Source organism: Dermacentor albipictus, chromosome 8 (genome assembly GCF_038994185.2).
Source record: "Dermacentor albipictus isolate Rhodes 1998 colony chromosome 8, USDA_Dalb.pri_finalv2, whole genome shotgun sequence".
Classification (NCBI taxonomy): Eukaryota; Metazoa; Arthropoda; class Arachnida; order Ixodida; family Ixodidae; genus Dermacentor; species Dermacentor albipictus.
Window position 1 is genome coordinate 118,194,650 of NC_091828.1, and position 21,393 is coordinate 118,216,042.

Genomic DNA, 21,393 nt, shown 5'->3' on the forward strand with positions numbered 1-21,393 from the left:
CGAGGCAGATGCTCTACCTCTACGCCACCGCGGTGCCCTATCGAACGAGCTATGGAAATAAGAACGATGGGTGTAACGTTAAGGGATCACAAAAGAACAGATTGGGTGAGGGAACAAACGCGAGTTAATGACATCTTAGTTGAAATCAAGAAAAAGAAATGGGCATGGGTAGGACATGTAATCAGGAGGGCACATTACTGATGGTTATGAAGGGTTACGGCCTGGATCCCAAGGGAAGCGAAACGCAGCAGGGGGCGGCAGATAGTTAGGTGGACGGATGAGATAAAGAAGTTTGCAGTGGCAATGTTGCCACAATTAGTCGATCACCGGGATAGTTGGAGAAGTATGGGAGAGGCCTTTGCACTGCAGTGGGCGTAACCAGGCTGCTGATGATGATGGTGACGATGACGGCTGCATAGAGTCCCATCATTACCTTGTGTAGGTGTATACTAATTTGATATCTTACTGAATGCTTGGGCTTTCGGGCGAAACCGGTACTTTTTGTAAATATAACAGAAGTTCTCAACGACAATTCCAGAAAACCTTACTTTCCATCAAAATTTATAGTCGCTGGGATCGAGTGGTATTGATGACAATATTCGCAAATTTTATGCGCTCTTGTCTCTGGCATTATTGGCAGGTCAGCGGCCTCTAGGTCCTGTAATAGAAACAGAATCAGTTATTAGCCACTATTTCAGGACCGATCGTTTCTTACGAACACGCTGCTAATACTAAAATGTGCGCCTAATATTTCGGCGTTAGAAAATACAAAACTGTTTAACAGAATATGCCGTGCGGAATCTACCTTGGTCCTCGATAATTTTTCGGGCAGTGTCTTCGTTTCTATCTTCTTAGCGAAGTGTTGAACGCTAAGGTGCGGTAGTTCATATTTGCGCAAAACAAAATTAAATAATAATGACTTTGTTCTTGAAAACATAGCCAACATATGGACAAAAATAGACATTCAGAGACACAAACATTGTAGGCGAAATGATAGGCGCCAAATTTAGCCTTTATTAACAATGACTTTGCTTAGTAAGGTCAAAATTCGGTATACTGCAGTGAAGAAGCTGTCAGAAAACTTAAACCAACAAGTGTGCCTTCATAATGAAGTTCCAGGCACGCGAGTATTTGATTATTACTTTCGCCAAGAGTTATTGACCATGACGTGTAATACAATCATTTGCTTACTATCCGATTACGTTTTTTTAGAGGTAGGAATGTATCGACTTATAGCCCTTATCTCGGCCCGTCGTGAGGCACGCTGAATTTGTGAACAAAATTACACCAGTCCCTCATACAATATATTATTGCGTTCATTACGAAGATTTCCAGAAGCGGAGAGAAACTCCATTAGGTTGTTTCAAGCGGAAATAGATTTTTTTGATAATTGGTTGCCACGCTAAGCTGATGTGCATTCTTGTTTGCTGCGATCTGCGCATGTTCTTTTTGCCTATATATGCCCACTGGCTGCTATGAATAAAACAGTTGAAAGTTACCGCCCGTGCTGTTTATGTGTTTTCTTCCTCTGTTCCCGTCTTTTTTGCGGTCAATATGATTTGCAGAAACTTCTAGCTTTATTAAAACATATTTAAAAATTTTATGCAAATATAAGCCTTCTTTGATTGGTATAAGTTCAAAAGATGAAGGTAAAGTGCTTCATATAACATCAGAAGATAACAGGAAGGCGTATGGTGTGTAGGCTACGCAGAGAAATGATGCCTTCTCATTAGAGCGTCCTGATAAAGAGTAATAAGCAAACTACATTCGATACTGTTTGTATATATCATTTTAAGTGTGGTGTACCTGATAAAAAAATTTGACTATACAATATGACAGCACTAAAGGGCGTTTATCAGCTTGTTCAGTTATTATTCAGTGTTAGAAAACAGGCATTATTAATCATTTTTGGGCTTGTGAACCTTATCATTTCATATGATTTTTGCTGAAGTAGGAAAGACTCCGGATATGACGGTAATAAATAGCTGAAACAGTTTTAAATCATTAAAAGAGGTGGAATGTAAAAGCATCTGTTCACATAGATTTAATTGGATGTCAAACAACCCTAGGTGGTCGAAATTGTTCGAGCCCCTCACTGCAGCGTGCCACTTAATCAGATTGTGGTTTTGGTACGTAAAACCTCATAAATATTTTTTACATTGAAAGAGCAACTGACTACGTTATGTGTCTGCGTGTGCAAGTTCTTGGTGTTATGCAAAAGCGTGACATACTTTTGTTCAGTTCTCTCTCCGTTTAAGCGTATTTAGAGACGAGAACAGTACTACACACTGAGGTGAACTGAATTATACGTATAATCTTACATCTCGATAACTGCAGTAGTAAAACAATTAGGCATTAATAAATAAAACGCCAATGCGTTATGCACCAATGGGAAAATATGTGTAATTTTCTTATGAAACGGTAAATAAAGAAAGCTTTCACCTACCTCCTGGCCTTCGGTGTGGTCTTCCTGGACCGCCTCCTCTACCGGGTCCTCTGTGTGGTCCTCCTGTAGGAGATAAATTAGTGCTAGCGTGGGGCTTATTCAAAGAAGGTAAAGATTCATTTTCTACCTGATTTTAGGCGATTCATCAAAGGCGTACAACGTTTCTGCGCTGTACTTTGAGAACCATATGGAGTACCTACTTCAATAATTCTAAAGGACGGTGGCATGAGGTTGGAGATAGTACTAGAGATTGCTGTACTTATCTACACAGCTGCGCGGAAGTGACAGACTACCTGCGTTGGCAGCAGAGCCAACTTTTCTTGACGCCTGCGGCATTGTACCATTTACTAAGCGTTCCGAGCGCAGATTCCTAGTAGGCACAAATAGGCCTAATAGGCACTAATAGGCCCAAAATCGCCCCGTCGATTTATTTTCTTCAAGGAAGCGTTTCTGCCGGCGTGTCGGGTGGCAAGAAGCCACGTTTACCTGCCGATTTTACACAAAACCGCACCGCCACCGAAGGTTCAGGACCATATTTTTCAAAAACAACCATGGCCGTGAAAATGGTACCGATGGCTAGCGCTGCTCTCTGACTTTTCCAACGTGCAGCACAGGGCATAATTATCTGCTGCGTGCTTAATTATCTGTGCGTAGTGCACATCAGTATGTGCGCTCGCTCAGAAGTCATAACTAAAGTGCCATATATTAGAAACACGTTTCTGCAGCTTGCAACCTCAAAAACACCTCACTGGTTACCCCCATGCATGTTATTTTATATTTTTCTAGCCATACAACGCGGTGAACTCACCACAGTGACGGTAAACAAACGCGGACACTAGGCTTCACAAAGCATCAGCTCCCGAATCACTTGCGTCTCACTTACAGCAGGGCTACAACACCGACCATCAAATTTCCCACCGAAAAGGAAACCGGAAATGATGTCCTTAGGATGCCTTTTTTACCGCCAGCACACTGAGGATCGTCTTCTGACAAGAAATTTGTTCTTGAAAACTTTAGAAATGCTTACTTACCCATTGCTCCACAGACCGGTTCCGGCATCGTGGAAAAAAGTAAGGCCAATATGGTCAACACCCCTAAAATGTTTAGGCTCCAAATGCCCGCCATGATTATTCGCTTAGTAGTGTGAAAGTTCTTCCAGAAGTGGGCGCTTAAATATAATTTTGACGATGCTTTACGTGACGTCACACTTTTTGTTTTTGTTCGGGTACAACGTGCGGTGGGGAGGCTATGCTTTATTGCAGTATTTTGTTATGCAGTATATATCTTTTTGTTTGCGAATTCAACCTTCATTTCTTTGGCGGAGTCTTCAGAAACAAGTGTCAACACGGCGTGCGTAGAGAGGGAAGGAACAAAGATCTCAGGCACAAACGCTACAGTGTACCTGTAGTTCTCGATTGTATGTCGATGCGATGCCACTAAAACGAATATCATTATTCTGTTTGCCTAGGGAGAAAACCCCTGCTTCAAAAGTATTTTTTCCTTAGATGCTTCACGGTCACACCGAGCTAAAAAAACATGCCAGAGAACAATGCGTTGTCGCTTTTTTTCATTTCGCGAAGGTTAAATGTCGTACATCAGGATCGCCTGTTAGAGGAAAGTAGGTGCAATGAAAAAGATCCAAAGAGCACTCGCATGAAAACAACAATATTTCATTTAGTATACACTGTTTAGTAGTCATTCAAGTAATGTCGCAGTTACGATTCCTGATTTATACCTCAAGATATTTCGACGGCGATTGTAGTGTACAAAATCATTTGAATGCATCATGAATATGTTGTCTTTTCACCCTAACCTTTGTGAAGCATACATTCGACCTTGAATATATACAATATGCGAAGGCTTGCAAATCAAGAGGGGCCAAATTCATTTTTTCAGTAATGACCTTCAAGGAACCTTCCTGTTTCGCTATATAACGTTTATTACATACAAAACTGCTAAAGAAGCTGGAAGCAATGGACCATGCGCAATCGCTCGCCCCATCACTTCGAAGGATAATACAAAAGCATGTTTCCGAGGAGCTGCATGCCACCCGCCAGCATCAGCCGGATTCCACGCGTTTGATGTACACTGAATTCGCAGCGGAACCACGAAATTCGCTGATCATGGATCCCGGCCGAGCACTAAGCACCTCCAAGGATTATGTGTTCTAAAATAAATGGTTCAACGTCACATCTCATGCAAGATGGGAACTCTCAGCAACCCTCAAATGCCGGTAACACAAAGTTATCATGCCCACCACCACCGCAAGTGGCAGCCCGTGTGCCTGTTAGCCCGTGCAATGCTACGAGGAAACAATACGTGTAGTGCACTCCTGACCACTGCACGCTCTACTGTCACTGTGGAAAAACCAGCCATGTCTACCTCCAATGCCCATACTGCCACTTGTGACAACGATGGTTTGCTGTGAACGCGCCACGCCCCCAGCAAGGCGAACGGCCAAGCGATATCACCGACTTCCTCGTCGCCTCTCATTGGAGCCGTCGAAGACCGAAGACCGTTTGCCGTCACCAGGCTGCGACCTTCCGCCACACACAGGTAGTACCTGTGGAAGGTCCCTTAGCTATTACCGGAAAATTAAAAGCAGCAACCGAGGACATTTTGCTTGCTTTACGAGTAAATTTCGTATATCCTCGGCAGGCAATGATGCTTCGATATCTACGTCGATGACTTAGCAATGACACACCGCCATCCCGACGAAGCCTACAATCCAAGAATGCGCCGACAAAAGAAGACGCCGCCATGTAAATAAGTGAAACAACGCGAAGCAGCCATCATCCGACGCCACGGCCCAACTACAAAGCGAGGCCAAGAACCACCGACGTTGAGTTTCGTAGGGATGGCCAAAAGTCACCGTCCTAATAGACACAGGAGTCGACCACTTTGTCATCCGTAGACAGCCCGCCGCAAATTTAAATAAAGGAGACACTACTTGGGAAGGACCTCAAATCCGGGTGACTTGAGGACAGCTGATAACGCCGATGGTAATGTGCAAGGCTAGAATTAAGGCTTATGACCGCACCTGCCCTGCGAACTTCGTTATCCTCAAACAGTGCTCGCTAGACTAATTGTGCGCGTGCACTTCCTCAGCCAACATGTCGCGATCATCGATCTGAAGTGCAAGTCGATAACGATATCTGAAGACCAAGCTAGTCTACAGGAGAGTTGCCTGACTCATCATGTCTTGAGTATGACCGAAGATGAAGTCTGCGTCCCGGCTCATTCCAGTATCATTATTTGCGCCGGCTCCGCTACATGACCAGACATAGGAGCGCCATCATGGGCGAAGAACAAGAGCTGCTGGACTCTAACATTGCATTGCAAGAAGAATTGTGCAATTGCGCGGAGGTAACGCACAGGTACTGCTCCAAATTGGAGTCATGAATTTAAGTGACTGAAAAACGACATGAAGATTGTATACATAGAAGAAACTACAGCAGTGGGCGATACGTTGGTGCTCTCGGATTCTACTGTACCTACAACTATGGTTGATGCTGCGGAACCAGCCATCGAAAATAATCTGATTATTCCAAAACATGAAAAAAACACAGCTCAAATGTCTCCTAGAGCAACAGAGGGACTCCTTCTCGTCGTCCTGAATGATTCGACAAACAACAGTTTCCAAGCATCACATAATAACCGGAGAATGGGCTGGAATATGCCGCCAGTGCCGTTACCATGTTTTTAATCGACGACGTGAACATATATGACAACGAACCAAAAACTCTGCGCGATGACATCATCCACCCGTCTAAAACCCGGTTGGCATCACCTGCAATCTTGGTAAATAAAAGCGATAGAACTCTGCACTACACCGTGGATTACCGCCGCTTGAAGAACACTAAGGACATATAGCCCCTCCCACGAATATACAACACCATGGACTAGAGCGATTCTCACAACCGATCGAGCGTCCTTACTGCCCACTTCAGCTAATCGGGATGGATTTGTTGAGGCCCTTTACGGTGACAATATCAGAAAACAAGTAGATTGTCGTGGTTACTGAAAACGCATTCGCTATGCACATCAAAGTCCTGCACAAAGTTGTTGCGGCGAATAGAAAAAATTATTTGTTAGAACATCCTGCGGCGACATGGTGTGCTAGCAGCCATCGTTACTGAGAGACGAACGCCTTAGCTAGGATTACTCAGGCCATTCTGTAACACAGCCAGACTTGTCACCATGGGAGGACCACCCAGCACCCTCAGACGAATAGTCCAACAGAACCAGTGAGCAAGACGCTTGCCGACATGTTAGCGATGTACGTTGGTGTCGAACATACGACATGTGATGCCGTTCATGCGTATGTAACGCTCGCTTACGACACGGCCGTGCAAGAAACCACACACATGATAGCGTTCAGGCTGGTTCCCGGAGCTATCGCGAGAACGCCCGACGCCATGCTACCACAAGTCACCGCAATGCACTGAAGAAGACCGACATTTCGCCCACCTGGTAATCAAATACCAGCTAAGGAACGACATCTAGCACTACAATATCTGACGACACTACGTGCATTACGACACCGACGACCCAGTTTTTGTTACGACTGTGACGTCGACACCAATACGCCGATGAGGACTTAGTGAGGATGTTTTTGCAACGCTACTTCGGATCTTGCAATATAGCCCGACGTTTTGGCGCATGGCACAATGACGTTTTGCCAGACTGCTCTTCGGAATCACAGCGGCACCGTGTGCCACCTGAAGTTGTCCGCGTGGAACTTCTTATGCCTATATGCGCCCAGTGACGAACTTCTAGACTTCGCTTTTTTGGTGCTTTGTTGTTGGAGTTTCTTTACTACACATGCTTTTATTTTTCGGTCTCGTGCTTGCAGCATCGGGACGATGCCATTTATGAGGGAGGCACTGAGGCCTGCACTTTTTACCTTTCTCTGGTTACCGCTTCTCACGGGCTAAAGAATGGTAAAAGTTATGGCTCGGCGCAACACACGCCGGCGTGTATCTCACGTTTCTCGAATGTTATCGGTGGTTGTATCCGTCGTATGGTACCTCCATAACTTGTGTAATGTGAGTTCATGCATGACGTAAAGTGTGTACTGCTTTTTGGATGGCACGCAGGCACCAACGATTACACTCGAAACTTCGTCCACTCATGCATAAAAGCTGACGCGCTTGACCCTCTGAGCAGATTTGTACGATCGCTGACAGTGATCTGCGCTATGCTTTTGCTTCATATATCACTTGCTTTTGTACTAGTTGACCCCAAAAAAGTTGCGTGGTTCACAGTACTGCTACTGCGGCATTGAAAGTCACTACAACATGAAAATTGTCATTCGAAAATCTCGATGCTATAAGGCAATACACACCACATACAAACTGCGGGAGACAACACCGCGAGAAATTTCATCAAACCACGAGGTTCTCTAAAATACGCACAAGGTTGAACTGCAGCTAGGCTCCATGTATACAGTGATAGCTATAATAAAGCTGAAATATCCAGGTGCTGTTTTCCTTACATTCAAAAGCACTAGGCGCAGTCGACAAAAATCAACCAGCAACGTGGCCTCGATTCATAACTTCCTACCTGGAAGACCATGTGCCTTGAAACAACAGTACAGAAACACTGACGTTAAAAAATATACTCTCTTTAGCCCATTTTCTAATCATCGGACCTTCTTCTAAGAACGTGTTATCAATTTCAACCTAACCAAAATTAATAGGTAGCAAAGACTGAGAGTAGATTCCACAAACTGAAATCAGTTCATTTTAACAGAGTGTGCTACTGGCTCCTTATACGCAATATTTCATCTAGCAAAGATATTTTTATCACGTCCATTGTGAATCAAAACTGATGTCAAAACATTGTTACAATACTTATGAGGAAGAAAAGGCACAATGCTCTCGAAAAAAGAAAGTATTACAGATTTTTCAAATCCTGTATGTGGCACAGTATATATATTTCCAACATTTTGTTTGTTGCTCGCGCAAAATTTGCGAACACATCCCCACGAAAATACTTGTTTCTTTAAAGGCGTGACGCACTGTTTCATTGGGGATGAAACTTTGTGCGAAATGCCGCACGCTCATTGCACGATGGCGCAGGAAATATTAGGCGTTGGATACCGTCAAACAGCGCATAAATTTGTTCTGCGTTCCTACTGATACAACCTGTCCAGAGAAACGGTTCTTTCTTTCTAGGTGCAGCATAGAGTATCGATGCCAAGAAAACACGAAGAAAAATACATAACGCAAAAGCCGTGTAATTTCGCTGCAAATTCGAAAGCTACTATCATGTTTTAGAGTATATCGCGCGTTCCTATTTTACAAACAGCTCCACAAACAATCTCTCGCTTAACACAACATTTATATGCGCAGCGTAACTATGCGAGCACAACACAACTTCACAGAAAGTGCAACGCGCTCCTTACATAATCTTCGCCGCAAAGCCTGAAACCTCCCCATCGCCACTGTTCGGTCGGATGTGCCGAAGCGGAGGTCTTAAAGATATGGTAACACAAGTTTAGCGCTGTCAGAGTTTTGAAGTTTCAAAGCTCATTAAGAAGAGTCGTGTTTCAAATTTACACTCTGAGATAAAAAAATTAATTCCGATTCTAGTGCAACCACTGTTTCTAGTGCAGCTGCAACATTGTGTATCGCTACACTAATTTCGACTACAGAGGGCGTTAAATTTCTGTCATCCTTTCCCAAGCTGCATTGAAGCTAGAGCTCAATCATAAACACAAAAATGCATTCCAGACCTTGTGGAAGCAAAATGAATCTCGACTGAAGTGGGATTCCTGAACAGGCCTTGTCGTTGAATGAATACACATAACCTAAAAGAGGAATGCAAGTCCAGCAGCGAAGCACACCATAAAATGCAGTGAAAATAAGCACAGGTGCCTCCATGGAAACGAAATTGACACCCCTAAACGCCTGAAACTCACAGGATATCAAACGTACAAAGCAAAGTATTTCTCACCTTGATTCGCATACATTACTTGAAACCAGAGTGATACGTGGCTGTGCTTGACGCGTATATAAGAAAACATACCGAAGAAGAGGAGCTCTATATCATCTTTAGACCCTAGCGTTGTCATAACCAGTGCTTTAAAATATAAAATCTTGCCTCTCACCAGAACTCGTGGTTGGAAGAGTGTGCAGAAATGTCTAACATCAGGCATGTCACCAATATTCTAACTCTGCGACGAAAATGCAGTAGTAGTAGTGAAGGAGACTCTTCGCGCAGTGGTAGCACTGAAGGAGACTCACTTTTACCGTGACATGAGTTCGTGTTCTTTGAGTTGCATCAAAGGACACGTCAAGGTTCTGGCATTTTGCTACTTAAAATGATAGAACCCAATCGCTATGAAGAATGCATATCGGCCACATCATCTTCTCTCGCCGTTCGAGCGATAATAGTCCAGCATTTCTGGCCGCGATATTGCGAAGACTGATCGTGCAAGATGAAGTATTGTATGGCCTGTGTCGCATCAACATTAAACAACCTCGCTTTCCTGGCATCTCGCCCGGCCTTCTTTGTGACCTCGTGCTCGAAGTGTTCGGCATCCTCTCGACAACATACATCGCATATTCGTACGACGCAAGTGAGGCCATCGTAGCCGAACATTTCATAGTGTCTGAACGTAAAAGCCTGCTGCAGCCGATGTGACGGGAGAAACTCGGTTACTGACTTCTCTGTCATGTGCAAGCATTGCTAGGAGATCGAGCAGTAACATTTAACTGGCTGCTCCCGCGGCAGATTTTCCTACAGCGACTACGATATCAGGCAGAATATCACGACCGACGCAATAAACCTCCCCTAAGAGCCCTAATTGTAAAGATACAGAGAAAATTAGCATAGCCCCTGCGCAAGGATTACACACAAAATTGGGAAGCATTCACCCTCATGCTAATATTCTGTGTTTCATCTATACTGGTGATTTATCGTGAACTGCTTAGTTTCAGTTTTCCAGCCTTATCACTGGAGGATGAAGTCATGCCAGTGCATGGACACATTAAACTTGACCTGGCATACTGACGCACTTGCCTGGGATCTATTTTTTTGGACACAATACTGAGACGCAACATGCCATGCCAATATTCAGATCTCCAGTCATCATTTATCAACTAGGAAGTTAAACTTGCTACATTTAATTCTCTATATCGGATATACCTCGTTTCTTTGTAAGTGGCTTCTTAATAATTTGCACTTCCTGCTTTCTACCCCTATTCATTCTCTTTTTTTTTTACCTGCGATATGTTGGTGGCGGTCGTTTCCCTTAGTTCCTTAAGGTTGTTTAACACATTCATGGACTCAAGAAGAAGCCGTGTACCTTGCAGAAAAAGAATGACAAGGAGCACTAATGTCCATGAGTGGTCGTTTTGGCACTCAAACTCATCTCTATTACGTCACCGACAGCAACAGTAAAGTGTTTTTTTCTTTTGATATGGGTGCCGATGTGAGTGTTAAGTCTGAAATTCCGTCAACCGCACCACTCCCCCCTCTGTCCTCGCAAAGCCGTAAGAGCTACCAGCATGCTGCTGAAGCAACGCAGATCACTGCTTGTCAGCCCTAGCATGCGCCAATTCTTTAGTTGTATTTTTGTCTTACCAACATCGGCGCAGCTGCAGTCGGCGTAGAGTTGCTTTTTCATTTCTTTTCCGGGTGATCAGATATACGTATCAGTATCCGTTCATTTATCTGCACTTCAAATAAAAACTGCAGTGAAGAACTTTGCTCATGATGTCTTTGGCCTAATCTGTCAGCTTCACATCCGTGTCTCGCGATCTTTCGCGTAAGAGCGGCAACAAGTTCCGAAATGTTTTTGCCCTCTGGTGGTTTTAATGGTTCTTCTAGGTCGTCGAAACGCCTTGTATTCCTAGCCGCTCTCATAGTCGCATGCGTACCTTCGATTCCGTGCCTACGCGGTTACAACCAATTATAAATAATTCTATATTGTGCTACCTATCACAATCAGTAAAACCTTTCTATCGGAGATAAATCAAGGGAGCTTTTACGCATGTAAGATCCTCTGCGCTGAAATTCTCGGCCATAAGCTGGCCCCACAGCCTGCAATGTTATCTGACTGAGCGAAATTCGATGCTCCGCTGCCGTGGTCAGAAGTTCAAATCCTTGATTTTTTTTAAATCTAAAGGTGGTAAGCTCGGCTTCACCTCCTCCAACACACTACACATCTGAGCATGGAGTGATGCCTGACACTGGCTAAAATGTCGAGAGCCATTAGAGCTATACTAATACAATTAGGAAGACCCAATAAGCTTCAGCAAAAGATTGGCCTCACTCTTTCGGTATTTTAGAATTCCTTCCAAAATGAATCATCCGATCAACCAACAGCCCTCAGTGCTTAGTTGCTGTAGAGCTCCTGACGAAGGTGGTGGTCAGGCCTGTAGCATAGTACAGGGTGCTAAGAATCCATGGACACGGACAGGCCGCCAATGGAAACTGACGCTGGCAACAGTTAACACTGGAACTTTCCCGAGTAAAGCTAGCTGAGAGTAGTTCTTTGAGGAATTATAAGGGCTTGTTTGGGATATCATTTGCCGTAGTTGAGAAAAAAACTGGTGAGCCTTATACAGTGCTGACTGATGGCAACGTCCTCTGGTATAGAGGACTTCCAAATAAGAAGCAGTACAAAGTATGATTCCTAATTTATAAGGACATAGCGGGCAACATTGAAAAATTCTAAAGCAATTATGACAGGGTAACAGTATTAGGAATAAATGCTTATAAGAGGTATATATTAAAGGCCGTGGAAGCCTAGGCTCCAACCTCCAGTGCTGATGATGTTGAAAGTGATTATTTTGCATGAAGGCGTTGAATTAGCGATTAGAAAAGTGCAAAGTCAGTATACAGTAATAATGCGCGACTTCAATGCAAAAGTGGGGAAAAGGCATGCCTGAGCAGAAGAAATTATCAACTATTGCGGTGATTGTAGAAACGCTAGACGAGAGATGTTGGTAGAATTCGCATAAAGGAATAAGCTGCTAGAGGTGGAGGGTTGAAACCCAGGTGTCACCAGAAACTCACAGGTTTCTTCTATTAGTGAATGTGTCTCCCGGTCCGCTCCTTGCCTAGATTCTCGTGTTTGAACAAGGAAATGGGGACTATAGGAATAAAAGGGCTGTCTGCAGGCCCCCCTTTCCCAACCTCACATGGTATAATTAAACAGCATGCGCTGCGGCCATGAGATTCAGACTACTACTGATGGTAGATACCTGCCAGTGAAATTATCTCAAGCACCCTCCTGCCTAAGAGTTTGGCGATTATGTGACCTCAACTCTTGGAAAAGCTTGTTTCGCACCAACCCGTGGGTGCCCCAGCCTAATAGGAGCACTAGGATAGCACGTGAGAAATGGCCACCATAGGCGTGGCCCAAACGTCTTCTGTGCACCGCGCCATGAGAAACGACCGAGCGCTTTTCATTATCGTCGACAACTCGCACCTCTCATATGCCCGATGCGGGGCAGTTCCCACTTGTCCTATTGAGCGCTGGTTGGCTGGGCTCGCATTTGCCGCTCTGCTTCAAGCAGTACGCCTGCGCGTCCTTTGCTCAGCAGCCGTGGTATAGTACAGTGTAGCTGTCTCACCACATGATCTCATCGGGGGCAAAAACTTTTGCTTCAGGCAGGTTAGGAAGGAGTATTTGTTGCATTTCGACATTCAATAACTAACAGAATTATCTTTTTCCAGATGACGATTTGCCTTGCTAGGCACACTGTCTGTACGACCTCTATGCGCTTCGTTATTATAGATCACGTTCCCTTAGTAGGCATAATACATCGGCGTAATATATATTAGGCATAATTCACAATAGGCTTGCCATCGTCATCCCACCTCGACCTTCTCACAGAACCGGCCCTACCTCATCCTCATTCATTTTCCGAGATTGATCCTCACCTACCTATTTGAGATTGAAGGAATATATGAAAGTCAGGAAACACCCATTTGTGCTCGTCCTTCTGAGAGTTTTCTTGTCATCTTAAACCCCAGATTTCTTTTGAAAACAGATTAAGCTCTTGGTGTCCAAGAAATACGCTTCTTTCTTTTTCATAGTAGCGTTACCAAAAGATGTCAGCGTGAAGGTTGACATAAATAGACACTTGTGTGAAGTTAAGAAAGTCTCATGTAGGGTTCACCAAAGTAGTATGTTGTGTTCAATGCGTAAAGATTTTCATGCCTATACGATGGGGAAGCCCGTTGCGGCGGCCATTTTGCCGAGGCATACAGAACAATCGCTCAACCAAAATAATGATGGACATTGTGGAAACAGTGTCGCTTTTTTGTAAGTAGCCTAAATTTACGGCCGGGGATCATACACCTTTGTGATACGTTCCCGAGAAGAAACGCCGGGCTCCTAGAATTTTTCATGATATATAATACAGCCGACAGCTAATTTCCTGTAGCGGGTTTATTGGCAATGTCCTCTTTTTTTTTCTCAGCATATGGCGATTTGGCTAGTACTGCATCCAGCACATAACAGATTTAAGACATTGACCACTGACAGCAGAAATCCACAAGAGGTGCCCCATGCAGCTTTCAGGTCACACGTTTTCACAGTGCAGGAATAGATTTCACATGAAGTTAAGTATTTATGTAAGACACGCTTTACATGACGCCAAGTCAACTGTTTTGTTCGTTGTTATGAAATAAAACGTGTTTCTCACTCGAAGCATGTGATACCTAATGTATTTTCAGTTTATTGTGAAGTTCGTATCAAGAATTCCATGAAATAGATTTGTTACAGCTTGAACATGAAAATGCCCCCAAAACAAGAACTTCTATGCCCTTCAACGAACCTTCTGTCTTCCTACGCGATTGTTCTTCCCGCAATATTTTAGCCTGCACGAAAATTCAGAAAAACACTTTTCTAGAACAACCGTTCCTTGCTCTGTAGTCGCATCTACAGTCTACAAAACAGTAATAACAATACTTTGATATTGCTGCAATATTTTGAAAATATTTGACAGGACAATTGTTCCGTCGGCGCGCATATTTATTCAAACGTTTTTAAAATATCACCTTTGCGCTACACGGTTCTTTGAAATCACACAGTGCCTCTGCAATAACAAGAAAATTTTTCCAGAAGCCCGATGTAGTTGCTGAACTGCTTTTGCTGTAAACCCTAAGTGTTTTGCTATGTCTATATCTCCGCATAACATATATTTTTATGCTATTATGCTATATATTACTTCATATACCTATCTCGGCATACCGAATTACGATACCTCTCTTTCGCAACGCTTCGTTTTGAAGATACACGATGATCGCGGTGAACAATTGTGGCACTGAGCTATTTTCCTCACCTTTTTAATGGAAGCGTTATGAACTCGTTGACATCGACATTCTAGGCTTGAGCGAAATAACTCTATGAACTCGTAGGGAGGGGGCCACATATGTCCATTACAATCATGGTTGCCCGGTGTGTAACTCGGCCTGTTCGGACTTTGAAAAAAAAAACTTTTATATCTTGGTTTTAGAGTTATGAGTCGTTATATTGAACTTTGAATAACTAACGTGGCTGTATTTAGCTTATTTTTGTTTTAGCCTATTTTTTAGTATTGTTCTACCAGGATTTTTCATAAAAACAAGCAAATCGATGCAAGGGCGTTTGAACTTGCTATGTTCTGTAATGTCCTCTAATAGAATGTAGTTGTCCCACATATTTTTTGTTCTCTTGTAAATTAGGTAAAGCATTTGTTACTAACACCTGTTCTTTGGCGCTACAGCTTAATGCCTAAGTGTCTGAAAATTTGAAAGGAAGATATTTGATTTCACGATTACTTTGCTGCAAACACCACATGCTTTATTACTTGTAGTCAGCCTGCTTTATTTAGGTTGCGGGCAAAATGACAAAATATTCTCTTCTAAGCTCATTGCTTTTTGAAGGCATAGAAATATTCTGCAATGACTGCTGGACATGTCCAATTATCGCGATGCTATTTTTGATGCAAAGGTTAAGGGTTTTATTATATAAACATAGCTATGAATATTGCAACGTGCTATTCGCAGAAGATGACGTCTAGCCACTGGTTCAGTGGGACGTACTCGTAAGCGGCCATTTCCTGATAAGACAAAGACGACTTACTTTGCATGATGTTGCCTGGCTTCCATGCTTGCCGTTCCTTGCTGCCCTTGTAAACACATCCTGTAAATACATCGCCTACTGTCCTTCCACGCAACATTTATTTGGTGGAGGTGGTGGATACTCCTTCAGAGTGCGGCGCTTCGCAGAGAACCAACATCGAATCTACATCGATGCATTCAAGCGGAGACACGTCACCACCATCTGCGCTTGCGACCACTATCCAGTTTAGCGTCCTCTGACGGCCCTGTGATCACAGGACCTTTTTCAGGGCAAACAGCATTGACGTGGATGATTATATAAGCCTGTGCGAATGTACCAGCAAATAAAATGGCTAGGATCCAACTGAAATGCTGGCAAACGTCAATTTTTTTTCTTCGGTGGAGCACCTCAAGTCCGGTTTTTGACCCATGAGGACAATCTCACAAGCTGCGCGAAGTTCAAGCAGCAGCTTTTCGGCAACCCGTTTGGTCGACAACTTACCACCAGGAATCTACTGGCGGTACGTAACGAGACTTCAATGGAGCCTTACTTGCCGTACACACAGGGAGTGCTGAGCTGGTGTCTACAAGCTGACCGGAAGATGTCCGAGGCCCACAAGATCGCCTACATTCAGAAGGGCATCGTGGCCGTCGCGTTCCCTTTGTTGTTCATCAACGTGAACACCATTGACAGCGTGATTAAAGAGGGCCGTCGTCGAAAGCAAGCGTAATGCGGGCCCATATCGCCTTTGTTCGAGCGTCTGCCGAATATCGCAGCAGCATAGTCTTACAACGCAACTCCTTGTCAACCATCCACATAAGACGACAGGACGACAGGACGACAGGACGATCTTGTGGGCCTCGGACATCTTCCGGTCAGCTTGTAGACACCAGCTCAGCACTCCCTGTGTGTACGGCAAGTAAGGCTCCATTGAAGTCTCGTTACGTACCGCCAGTAGATTCCTGGTGGTAAGTTGTCGACCAAACGGGTTGCCGAAAAGCTGCTGCTTGAACTTCGCGCAGCTTGTGAGATTGTCCTCGTGGGTCAAAAACCGGACTTGAGGTGCTCCACCGAAGAAAAAAAATTGACGTTTGCCAGCATTTCAGTTGGATCCTAGCCATTTTATTTGCTGGTACATTCGCACAGGCTTATATAATCATCCACGTCAATGCTGTTTGCGCTGAAAAAGGTCCTGTGATCACAGGGCCGTCAGAGGACGCTAAACTGGATAGTGGTCGCAAGCGCAGATGGTGGTGACGTGTCTCCGCTTGAATGCATCGATGTAGATTCGATGTTGGTTCTCTGCGAAGCGCCGCACTCTGAAGGAGTATCCACCACCTCCACCAAATAAATGTTGCGTGGAAGGACAGTAGGCGATGTAAACATGGCGCCCCTTTTACAGGGGGCCCTGCGGAAGATGCGGTTTTCTCAGAGTTCGTTAAACTTATCAGAAGGCTTTCCATTTTGACCCACCTCGCCCCGTCAAAGGAAACAGAATACCGCTCTGACGCGTGTGGTAGCGGAATAGGCGCTCTCTCTGGTCAATATCAACATACAGCAATCGGGGTCTTTGCTTGTGCATTCAGCCTGCTGTCCGTATCGGAACAAAATTACTCAATTGCAAAACGTGAGTCCTCTCTCTTGCATCGGTGGTAGCAAAATTTTCGCGCGCCCCACTTCAGTTGAATTCATCGAAGTGCCGTTTTGGCCGTGGCTAAAATTACTATCCTGGACCATATGTCTAACGTTGTTGTTTTACAACCATACCATGAGAAAATTTGAGTCACGAAAGACTTCTCTGTGCCCAAGTGCGCCAAGGATTGTCATAGCTTTGTTCTACGATTTCGCCTACATTCAGAAGGGCATCGTGGCCGTCGCGTTCCCTTTGTTGTTCATCAACGTGAACACCATTGACAGCGTGATTAAAGAGGGCCGTCGTCGAAAGCAAGCGTAATGCGGGCCCATATCGCCTTTGTTCGAGCGTCTGCCGAATATCGCAGCAGCATAGTCCTACAACGCAACTCCTTGTCAACCATCCACATAAGACGACAGGACGCGCATAGCCTACCGAGAACTTGGCGGTGCATACCGGGCTTCTTATATACCCAGAGTATCCGGTACCTCGACGCCGGCTGTTTCATTGACCCAGGCCATTGTTCGCCAGGAATTTGCGAACCTCATCCTTCTCTACCATCTGCTCCATAAACACTCGTGACTCCGGCTTAGTCTGCGTAAAAAAGGTTTGCCGCGAGCCGTACACCCTTGATTATTTAAGAAACCCGTCGTGATGGAGAACAAGCGATGATAAACCTACCTGTTTCCGCTGCAACCTAGCTAGACACATCGCTCTCTATTGCCGCAGCCAGTGGACCTCTCAGTCCCTTAGCCTATTACCCACGTGTCCTGGTCTCTTTGGTACCGAATCTTCTGCAGCAATTGTCCCTAAGGAACACACCCGCTACGCCCCGTCGCCTATGCCATGTCGCCATCCAGCTCGTTCGTCGAATCGAAGCCACTGTCCTTCGCAGTCTTTTAGCCGTCCACGTTTCCTCGAGAGCTAGACTGCAAAGGTTCTAGAGGTTAGGCTGCGCGGCCCACCTTGACCCTAAACCCTCTGTTCCCTTTACATGCCCACCGGAACACTCTTCAAGCCCACGTCGAAGGCATCGCTGTCACAGTTTTTTAAAACTAGAACGCATCTATCGCGCATGAGTGCCAGTTTTCTCGTCGTAAGAAGAAAATCCTTACAGCTCCCACGACCCAAGTTGGACGTTTCGCTGATGATGCAACGGTTACCGTTGTTGGGATGTTCACAGCTCTCGTTACCGCTGGTGGCCACCGCGTGGTAGTTATTTTTAGCGTCCTTGCGCATTGATCTCAGGACCGCGTACTTGGACTTGATCTTTTTTCTGAAAATTCCGCTCTGATTAATTGCCCGGCCAGTGCACTCCGCGCAGAACTTCCCCGCCTCTTAGAATGCAGTGAGCAACCTGCTTCTTCTCACATACATTGTTGCGACTTTTTCCTGTTGCAATTGATAACCGTGGCGTATTTCTAATTGTCACGGGCGCCAGCTGTTCCAGATCGCGAATTACACATGACGCCTCTTACTGACGTCTTGATCATCCACAGTGTCTCTTCGCACTACGCGGTTTCGGACATTACAGCTAGCAGAATCAGCATTCCACTTGTGAGTTTGGCTTAATCATGAAAGTATTTGCCCAGGGGCTTTCAGTAGCCTACCTTTGCCTTCTCTAAGGGCACATTCACACCGGCGACTTGAAGAGGTCGCGCGACCGTTTGCGACTCGCAATCAAAAAGCGACCGAAGGCGACTGATGTTCGCACCGGCAAGCCCGGCTGAGCGCGACCCGCAGTCGCAATCCCGGAGATTATCGTTCTCAGCGAGAACTCTCGGAATCTACTCGGAATTTGAATGCGGCGCCGGAGGAGGCCGGATGTAGACACACGAAAGATCACTTCTGGTGCACCGCTGATTGGTTTATCAGTTTTGCGACCACGGTCGCGCGACTGAAAAATCGCGCAGAGAGCGACTCGCCCAAAATGGTCACTTTTCGAGAAAGGCGACCGTTTGCAACCATTTGCGACTGGTCGCAAAGCGACCAATTTGGTCGCGCGACCTCCTCAAGTCGTCGGTGTGAATGTGCCCTAAGGCTTCTAGCCACAAGCTTTTCCAGTGCATTATACATGTGCTCTGAAGGGCACTCCGATGCCGATAACTTGTGGCAGCCTACGAATTTGCAGCGTGATCGCCAACGACCTTACGTCTAAACATCATCACGTGCTTAGTTGTATTATCGAGTCGTAAAGAAACACTTTCGGCTTTTCTTGCGCATCGCATACACACAGGCGATTTCAGCCCTGTGTACCGATGCTCCTATGGAATGTCTGCGTCTTAGCCAAGCATCATTCACCATGAAGTTAATAAGAGGCATGGAAAAGAACTATCGAGCTATCCTCCAGTCTCTGTGCCTCTTCTGTTTCTATAGTAGCTGAAAAGCATTGATGGTGGTGCTTTTGTATGGACTATTGCCACCTGAACAACATTACAAAAAAAGACGCTTGCCTACTACAGCGAACTGGTGATGCGCTTGATTGTCTATATGGTGCCTCTCACTTCTCTAATATCGACCTTCGATCTGTATATTGTGAGATCGTGGTGAACCCCATAAACCCTGAGAAAACGGCTATTGTAGCCCCTGGTGTGCTTCACTAGTTTAAGGTCACGCCTTTCAATTTCTCTAATGCCCCAGTGACTCTCGAGCGAGTCGTGGACTTTCTGCTTCATGAGTTCAAAACGTGTTGATGAGCTTGTGTAATTTACACGACCTAAGAGTGCGTTCCTTCGTTTGATATGCAACTACAACGTCCCTCAGCATTTGTTAACGTATTTTCGCGCGCCCCACTTCAGTTGAATTCATCGAAGTGCCGTTTTGGCCGTGGCTAAAATTACTATCCTGGACCATATGTCTAACGTTGTTGTTTTACAACCATACCATGAGAAAATTTGAGTCGCGAAAGACTTCTCTGTGCCCAAGTGCGCCAAGGATTGTCATAGCTTTGTTCTCCGATTTTCACCACCTTGGAAAGAATTTGGGCTGTGATTGCGAAGCCGCTGACAGATATTAAACAATAAACATGGCGCCCCTTTTACAGGGGGCCCTGCGGAAGATGCGGTTTTCTCAGAGTTCGTTAAACTTATCAGAAGGCTTTCCATTTTGACCCACCTCGCCCCGTCAAAGGAAACAGAATACCGCTCTGACGCGTGTGGTAGCGGAATAGGCGCTCTCTGGTCAATATCAACATGCAGCAATCGGGGTCTTTGCTTGTGCATTCAGCCTGCTGTCCGTATCGGAACAAAATTACTCAATTGCAAAACGTGAGTCCTCTCTCTTGCATGGGTGGTAGCAAAATTTAACGCTTATTTATTCAGTAGATCACAACAGCCGCCCTCGATGCTCGTGACCCAACTTTTCGGACATACAACAACACGGCACTGTCTTTTGCTCATAGCATCAGCGTTTGAGGCTGTCAGAGAGTGACATGCTCGTTTACTTCCAAAGAACGTATAAAAAAAGAAATTGGAAAGATACAGAGCAAACTAGCATGGCCCCAGCGCAAAGATGACAAGCGAAATTGCGAACCCTTCGCTCTGATGCTAATATTTTGTCTGCCATCTATACTGGTAATATATGACGAACTGCTTAGTTTCAGTTTCCCAGCCTTATCACTGGAGGGTGAAGTAATGTCTGTGCATGGACATGTTACACTTGACCTGTCAACCTGACACACCTGCCTCAGATCTGTTTGTTTCGAAAAACACCTGAAGCTAAAGGAATTATTTTCTCTCTTTCTCTTCTGTCTCTTTTCTTCTTTCTCGTCTCATAATCAACTGGACGTGATACTGACATGCAACATGCTGTGCCAATTCAGAACTTCAGTCATGAGATATTAACTAAGAAGTTGCACTTGATACATCTAATTCTCTATATCGGCTATACCTCGTTTTTTGTAATTGGCGATGAGTAAATTGCACTTTCGGTTTTCTACCGCTATTCATCTTATTTTTTAATTGGCTTGAGCCTGCGATATCTTGGTGCTGTGGATTTCCCTCACTTTTATTAAAGTGTTTTTTCAGTGTGAGGATTGTCATAATCATCCTCATTTATTTTCCCTTAAGGGCCCCGTTGGCGCTATACATAAGGGGGGGGGGGGGGTTACAGTAGGTAAAAATAGAAACAAATGTATGGTTAGAATTCATACAAAACTTTATTTCATACAAAACTCAGCCTGCGGATTCGTATGAAAACAGAAAAAAAGAAGGCAAGGAAAAAGTGTAAGAGGCACACTGAATACAATGC

The 21,393-nt window shown here is 44.8% G+C and overlaps 1 long non-coding RNA gene and 2 pseudogenes across 1 annotated transcript in view; 2 read left to right on the plus strand and 1 right to left on the minus strand.

The window, feature by feature from the left end:
- Positions 1–544: 544 nt before the first annotated feature.
- LOC135910330 (uncharacterized) overlaps positions 545–21,393 on the minus strand; it is a 55,739-nt gene continuing 34,890 nt past the window's right edge. Inside the window, exons 2-3 of the long non-coding RNA XR_010567017.1 lie at positions 2,447–2,509; positions 545–658 (exon numbers count right to left, since the gene is read on the minus strand). This is a non-coding gene — a long non-coding RNA (uncharacterized lncRNA). The remainder of the gene's footprint in view (positions 659–2,446; positions 2,510–21,393) is intronic.
- Positions 10,242–10,336, plus strand: LOC135910378 (U6 spliceosomal RNA; annotated as a pseudogene).
- LOC135910379 (U6 spliceosomal RNA) lies at positions 20,584–20,699 on the plus strand (annotated as a pseudogene).